This window comes from Homalodisca vitripennis, unplaced genomic scaffold, assembly GCF_021130785.1.
Source record: "Homalodisca vitripennis isolate AUS2020 unplaced genomic scaffold, UT_GWSS_2.1 ScUCBcl_4071;HRSCAF=9991, whole genome shotgun sequence".
Taxonomy (NCBI): domain Eukaryota; kingdom Metazoa; phylum Arthropoda; class Insecta; order Hemiptera; family Cicadellidae; genus Homalodisca; species Homalodisca vitripennis.
This window is the reverse complement of record NW_025780235.1, coordinates 82577-88928: the sequence shown is the minus strand read 5'-3', so window position 1 is coordinate 88928 and position 6352 is coordinate 82577.

The following is a 6352-nucleotide window of genomic DNA, read 5'->3' as shown; positions in this document are numbered from 1 at the left end:
ATCATATATCATACCTCACCACCTGAATCGCACCGAGAAACATTCCAAAGCAGCTCTAATGATGGCTTTTTAGTACCAAATTAAGGGATTATATCTAAGCAGCACTCGGGTTAGGTTAGTCAATCCGTATTTAACAATTTGAATGAGTGCTATAACATTGCTATCAAAACTTGATTTCAAATAATTGCGTCTTCTTTTTTCGAAATGCTGTTAGTTTTGTACAATTTGTGTTGATGAACTCAACCATGTAACTAAGTTGTCAAGAATTACTCCCCAGTACTTGTGCTTTACTGTCCACTCAAATATACATGTACAACTAGTGTGCTTGCCCCAAGCATCCGTTTTGTAAAATACTTATTCTGTCTACTGAGTCAAATGTCTTAGATAATGCAATAGTACTGTTAATCACGTTCTCCTGAACTAAGGCTATCTGTGATTAACTTGAAGAGCCAATTCTGCATTTACACTAATTAAGCGACAGATGTCAGTAGCGGCTCTAAGTGGTATTACTGACTTACAAACAAAATACACACAGCTATAATAACTGAGCTTTGGATAAAAAATGTGAGGAGTAAGAGTAAAAAAGCGTACGTAAATATTACAAAAATCACACAAAATCATTTAATTATATTGAAAATTTATATATTTAACAAAAATATTTGCCAAAGCAACTGGGGAAAAGTTTTTAAATCCTATCTAAAAACAATATTAGAGGAGTATTTAAAACATTGAAATGTATGTTGTATATAAGATTATGCATAACTCCATTGCACATTCAAAACAATTTAACAGGAATCATTTGGTAAATATACCGATTATTAGGGTCTTGTATAACACTTCTTATTTTTACTTACTTATACACGTCCTGGCACAAAAATTTCTGTTTCTCTTTATCGTTGTTTTAGTGGTTCATTGTGATCATCAGTGAAATTAAAAAGTTTTCAGTCGTTTGTCCCGTAAACAGCGAGTAGGTACAGTTTATTACAACATATCAAGAAATCCTTAAATTCCTCCCAGTTTATCCTCTTGTATTATTAGTAATATTACTTTAAGGACACAAATTTACACAGTTGCACTTATCCCCTACATTTTTGGTTTTACCCATTTGAACCCCTGTCTATCTCAGTTTAATCAATAATAACTAAAGCAAACATATCCACATCTATTTTAACAACATTATTTTTGTTATTAAAATTAGATAAACGTAACAAAGTTCATTCAGGATATGTAAGGTTAACAGTACAGTTGTTATGACAAAGTAAATAATAAACACATTTTTGAAAGTGCTTAAGTGTAAAAATGTTGACATTGTCAAGTTTGTGAGTTGGTATAACCAATGTAACTGTCGCTTAAAGCGCAATCTTGAGAATTCTCATTCCGTAAAGTGTTTCAAACAAAGAGAAAGTCGCAATACTGTCACGTTTCGTGGTGTACAGTAACCAATCCTTCTTGTTTTATTGCGTTACTGTCTCACATGCAGTCCTACATCTACTATATTTGGTGTTATTACAAAATTCAATAATAAGGGTTTATGGTCTTCTATACTCTATCTCTGGAAACTTACAATACATACTTCCTGGATAATATTTATCCAAGTATTTGAAATAATTTTTAGAAAAGTTTTAGACAATTTTGGATACATTTGTTTGTTAACCCCAAATCACAAATCAGGTAACAAATTAGTTTTTACTAAGGGAATGGCATTTTTCTTAATCATTTCTGATCTAAGTAAATAACAAGTTTAATGAAATGTAATGCAACAAATTTAATTCTTTTCAATAAAATATTGCTTATAAAAATTATGTGTTTAGTAAATAAATGACATGTCTTGCCCTTTAGTTACATTTCATATAAATAGAGTAAGCATTTCGTGCCCTTACTTTCAGCTACAACTTACTGTGACAAAGGTTCTAACAAAATACTTGGAAAAGACATAAATATAACATCATTTTACAATTTTAAGATTAATAACATATTTAACTCAGCTATAATAAATTGCTTAATTTTTGTATAGTATATTGTTAATTAATTATAGGTTCCTAAATATTTATATAAACAAACAACAATCAACTACTATTCTTCGGTCTTCTGTGCATAGACAAATGCCACTTCTGTCTATTCTTTGCATCTATTACCAATGTTTTCCTTGTTCCTTCACTCTCAGCACTAGATCAGTGGTCTTCTGCTATTTCGGTGGAGCATTTTACACTGTGAACTAACTATTAGCTTCTCCTTCAAGAACTGGAAAAAATACACGATAATGGAGTTTCACCGTAGTTGTTTTGGTCCTTAAATACCTGATCAAGATGAAGGGGTGTTAAATTCTTTGGGTTCTTTCGTATATACTATAGTGTTTTCTATGGTCCTATTATAGGTTCCCTTTCATTCCTGTTTTATGATATCGATTTTAACACCCACTTTAAACATAACTGAGCACGCCAAAGCAGAAGTGTTGCAGTAACAGTAAAGATACTGTTTTATGTAATCGATTTTATCACCCACTTTAAATATAACTTTGAATACGCCAAAGCAGGAGTGTTGCAGTAACAGTAAAGTTACTGTTCTATGTAATCGATTTTATCACCCACTTTAAATATAACTTTGAATACGCCAAAGCAGGATTGTTGCAGCAACAGTAAATTTACTGTTTTATGTAATCGATTTTATCACCCACTTTAAATATAACTTTGAATACGCCAAAGCAGGAGTGTTGTAGTAACAGGAAAGTTACTGTTTTATGTAATAGATTTTATCACCCTCTTTAAATATAACTTTGAATACGTCAAAGCAGGAGTGTTGCAGTAACAGTAAAGTTACTTTTTTATGTAATCGATTTTAACACCCACTTTAAATATAACTTTGAATACGCCAAAGCAGGAGTGTTGCAGCAACAGTAAAGTTACTGTTTTATGTAATAGATTTTAACACCCACTTTAAACATAAATTTGAATACGCCAAAGCAGAAGTGTTGCAGTAACAGTAAAGTTTGATTAATTCTAGTATTGCTGAATATTAGCGAGCGGTTTCAAAGACACGATTTGTCTCTGAATGAAATGAAATATTTTACTATAAACAGACTTAGTTTACATTAGATTGAAAAATTCACTACTGTTGTATTGTTCGACTTGAACACCCAAAAGAGAAGCGAAATTCAGAGCAACTTTCATGACTGCTGCTACACAATAATGAACCTCAGTCTCTATTCAAAGAACAACATTATCAGCCTGGTAAACGATGGCACATCTAGTTTTATGGCCTAACAATAATCAATATTTTGTCATATATATTTAAATAAAATAACTAAAATGCTGTCAAATTAACAAACTAAACACAAAAGAAATTGTAATATAATCATGAATGAGTGTAACACAATTTTATTATAATATTGAAAAGCTTGCTAACATCCAATAAAGTCGAAGAATGGGAAACATGTCAACGACTACTATTCTGTTCTACAATCTAGGCGAAGACAAAGTGATTGAATTCTGTCAAAGTGACAGACATTTTGTGACTTCCAGCGTCACATTGTTGTCATGGTAACTAAGCGTTGCGACAGCTGATTCCCGGGTCAAACACATTGACAGCATCTATTTAATCTGGAAATGCTTCCCCTCCCCACCACCTAATTATCGTTGCATTGTAATTGTTACATCACCACATGTTGACTCCTGTCACACATTATTCGAACAGCTGATGATAAATAACGATTTATGTCGTTGTAATAGTATACATCAAATATATACAATCCAATATAAGTCATTCATTCATTTCTCCATCGCCGCTGCTGGAAACAGGAGAAGGCAGAAATGATCTGATCACCGGCATTCTTTGAACTCGTATAAAAAATATAGAAGCTCTTTAAATGTCTTCAAATGTCAAGACAAAAAACTCCAGAATTCGGCGAAGTTTAAAGTTATTAATTGTCCACGTGGACAAAGAAAGAATTCTCAAAGAGTTTCTAATTTGGTACTGGGTTGCAGAACTAAACACTGCATCTTAAATAAAAAGAATGTTAGCTATAGTGATATAAACTTCCTGCTTAATGCTTAACTCAATGTAAACCTGATGTGGATACACTGGAATAGACGTGCGTACCATTTAAAACTTAATGTTTAATGCTTAATTCAACGTAAACCTGATGTGGATGCACTGGTATAGACGTGCGTACCATTTAAAACTTCCTTCGTAATCCTGAACTCAACGTAAACCTGATGTGGATGCACTGATAAAGACGTGCGTACCATTTAAAACTTCCTTCGTAATGCTGAACTCAACGTAAACCTGATGTGGATGCACTGATATAGACGTGCGTACCATTTAAAACTTCCTTCGTAATGCTGAACTCAACGTAAACCTGATGTGGATGTACTGGAATAGACGTGCGTACCATTTAAAACTTCCTTCGTAATGCTGAACTCAACGTAAACCTGATGTGGATGCACTGGTATAGACGTGCGTACCATTTAAAACTTCCTGCTTAATGCTTAACTCAATGTAAACATGATGTGGATGCACTGGTATAGACGTGCGTACCATTTAAAACTTCCTTCGTAATGCTAAACTCAACGTAAACCTGATGTGGATGCACTGGTATAAACGTGCGTACCATTTAAAACTTCCTTCGTAATGCTGAACTCAACGTAAACCTGATGTGGATGCACTGGTATAGACGTGCGTACCATTTAAAACTTCCTGCTTAATGCTTAACTCAACGTAAACCTGATGTGGATGCACTGGTATAGACGTGCGTACCATTTAAAACTTCCTTCGTAATGCTGAACTCAACGTAAACCTGATGTGGATGCACTGGTATAGACGTGCGTGCCATTTAAAACTTCCTTCGTAATGCTGAACTCAACGTAAACCTGATGTGGATGTACTGGAATAGACGTGCGTACCATTTAAAACTTCCTTCGTAATGCTGAACTCAATGTAAACCTGATGTGGATGCACTGGTATAGACGTGCGTACCATTTAAAACTTCCTTCGTAATGCTGAACTCAACGTAAACCTGATGTGGATGTACTGGTATAGACGTGGGTACCATTTAAAACTTCCTGCTTAATGCTTAACTCAATGTAAACATGATGTGGATGCACTGGTATAGACGTGCGTACCATTTAAAACTTCCTTCGTAATGCTAAACTCAACGTAAACCTGATGTGGATGCACTGGTATAAACGTGCGTACCATTTAAAACTTCCTTCGTAATGCTGAACTCAACGTAAACCTGATGTGGATGCACTGGTATAGACGTGCGTACCATTTAAAACTTCCTGCTTAATGCTTAACTCAACGTAAACCTGATGTGGATGCACTGGTATAGACGTGCGTACCATTTAAAACTTCCTTCGTAATGCTGAACTCAACGTAAACCTGATGTGGATGCACTGGTATAGACGTGCGTGCAATTTTAAACTTCTTTCTTAATGCTGAACTCAACGTAAACCTGATGTGGATGTACTGGAATAGACGTGCGTACCATTTAAAACTTCCTTCGTAATGCTGAACTCAACGTAAACCTGATGTGGATGCACTGGTATAGACGTGCGTACCATTTAAAACTTCCTGCTTAATGCTGAACTCAATGTAAACCTGATGTGGATGCACTGGTATAGATGTGCGTACCATTTAAAACTTCCTTCGTAATGCTGAACTCAACGTAAACCTGATGTGGATGCACTGGTATAGACGTGCGTACCATTTAAAACTTCCTTCGTAATGCTGAACTCAATGTAAACCTGATGTGGATGCACTGGTATAGACGTGCGTACCATTTAAAACTTCCTTCATAATGCTGAACTCAACGTAAACCTGATGTGGATGTACTGGTATAGACGTGGGTACCATTTAAAAACTTCCTTCGTAATGCTGAACTCAACGTAAACCTGATGTGGATGCACTGTTATAGACGTGCGTACCATTTAAAACTTCCTTCGTAATGCTGAACTCAACGTAAACCTGATGTGGATGCACTGGTATAGACGTGCGTACCATTTAAAACTTCCTTCGTAATGCTGAACTCAACGTAAACCTGATGTGGATGCACTGGTATAGACGTGCGTACCATTTAAAACTTCCTTCGTAATGCTGAACTCAACGTAAACCTGATGTGGATGCATTGGTATAGACGTGCGTACCATTTAAAACTTCCTTCGTAATGCTGAACTCAACGTAAACCTGATGTGGATGCACTGGTATAGACGTGCGTACCATTTAAAACTTCCTGTTTAATGCTTAACTCTACGTAAACCTGATGTGGATGCACTTGTATAGACGTGCGTACCATTTAAAGACATATCTATCAAAGAGTATAACTTGGATCCTTTCATGAAAGCTGTGATAAATTTAA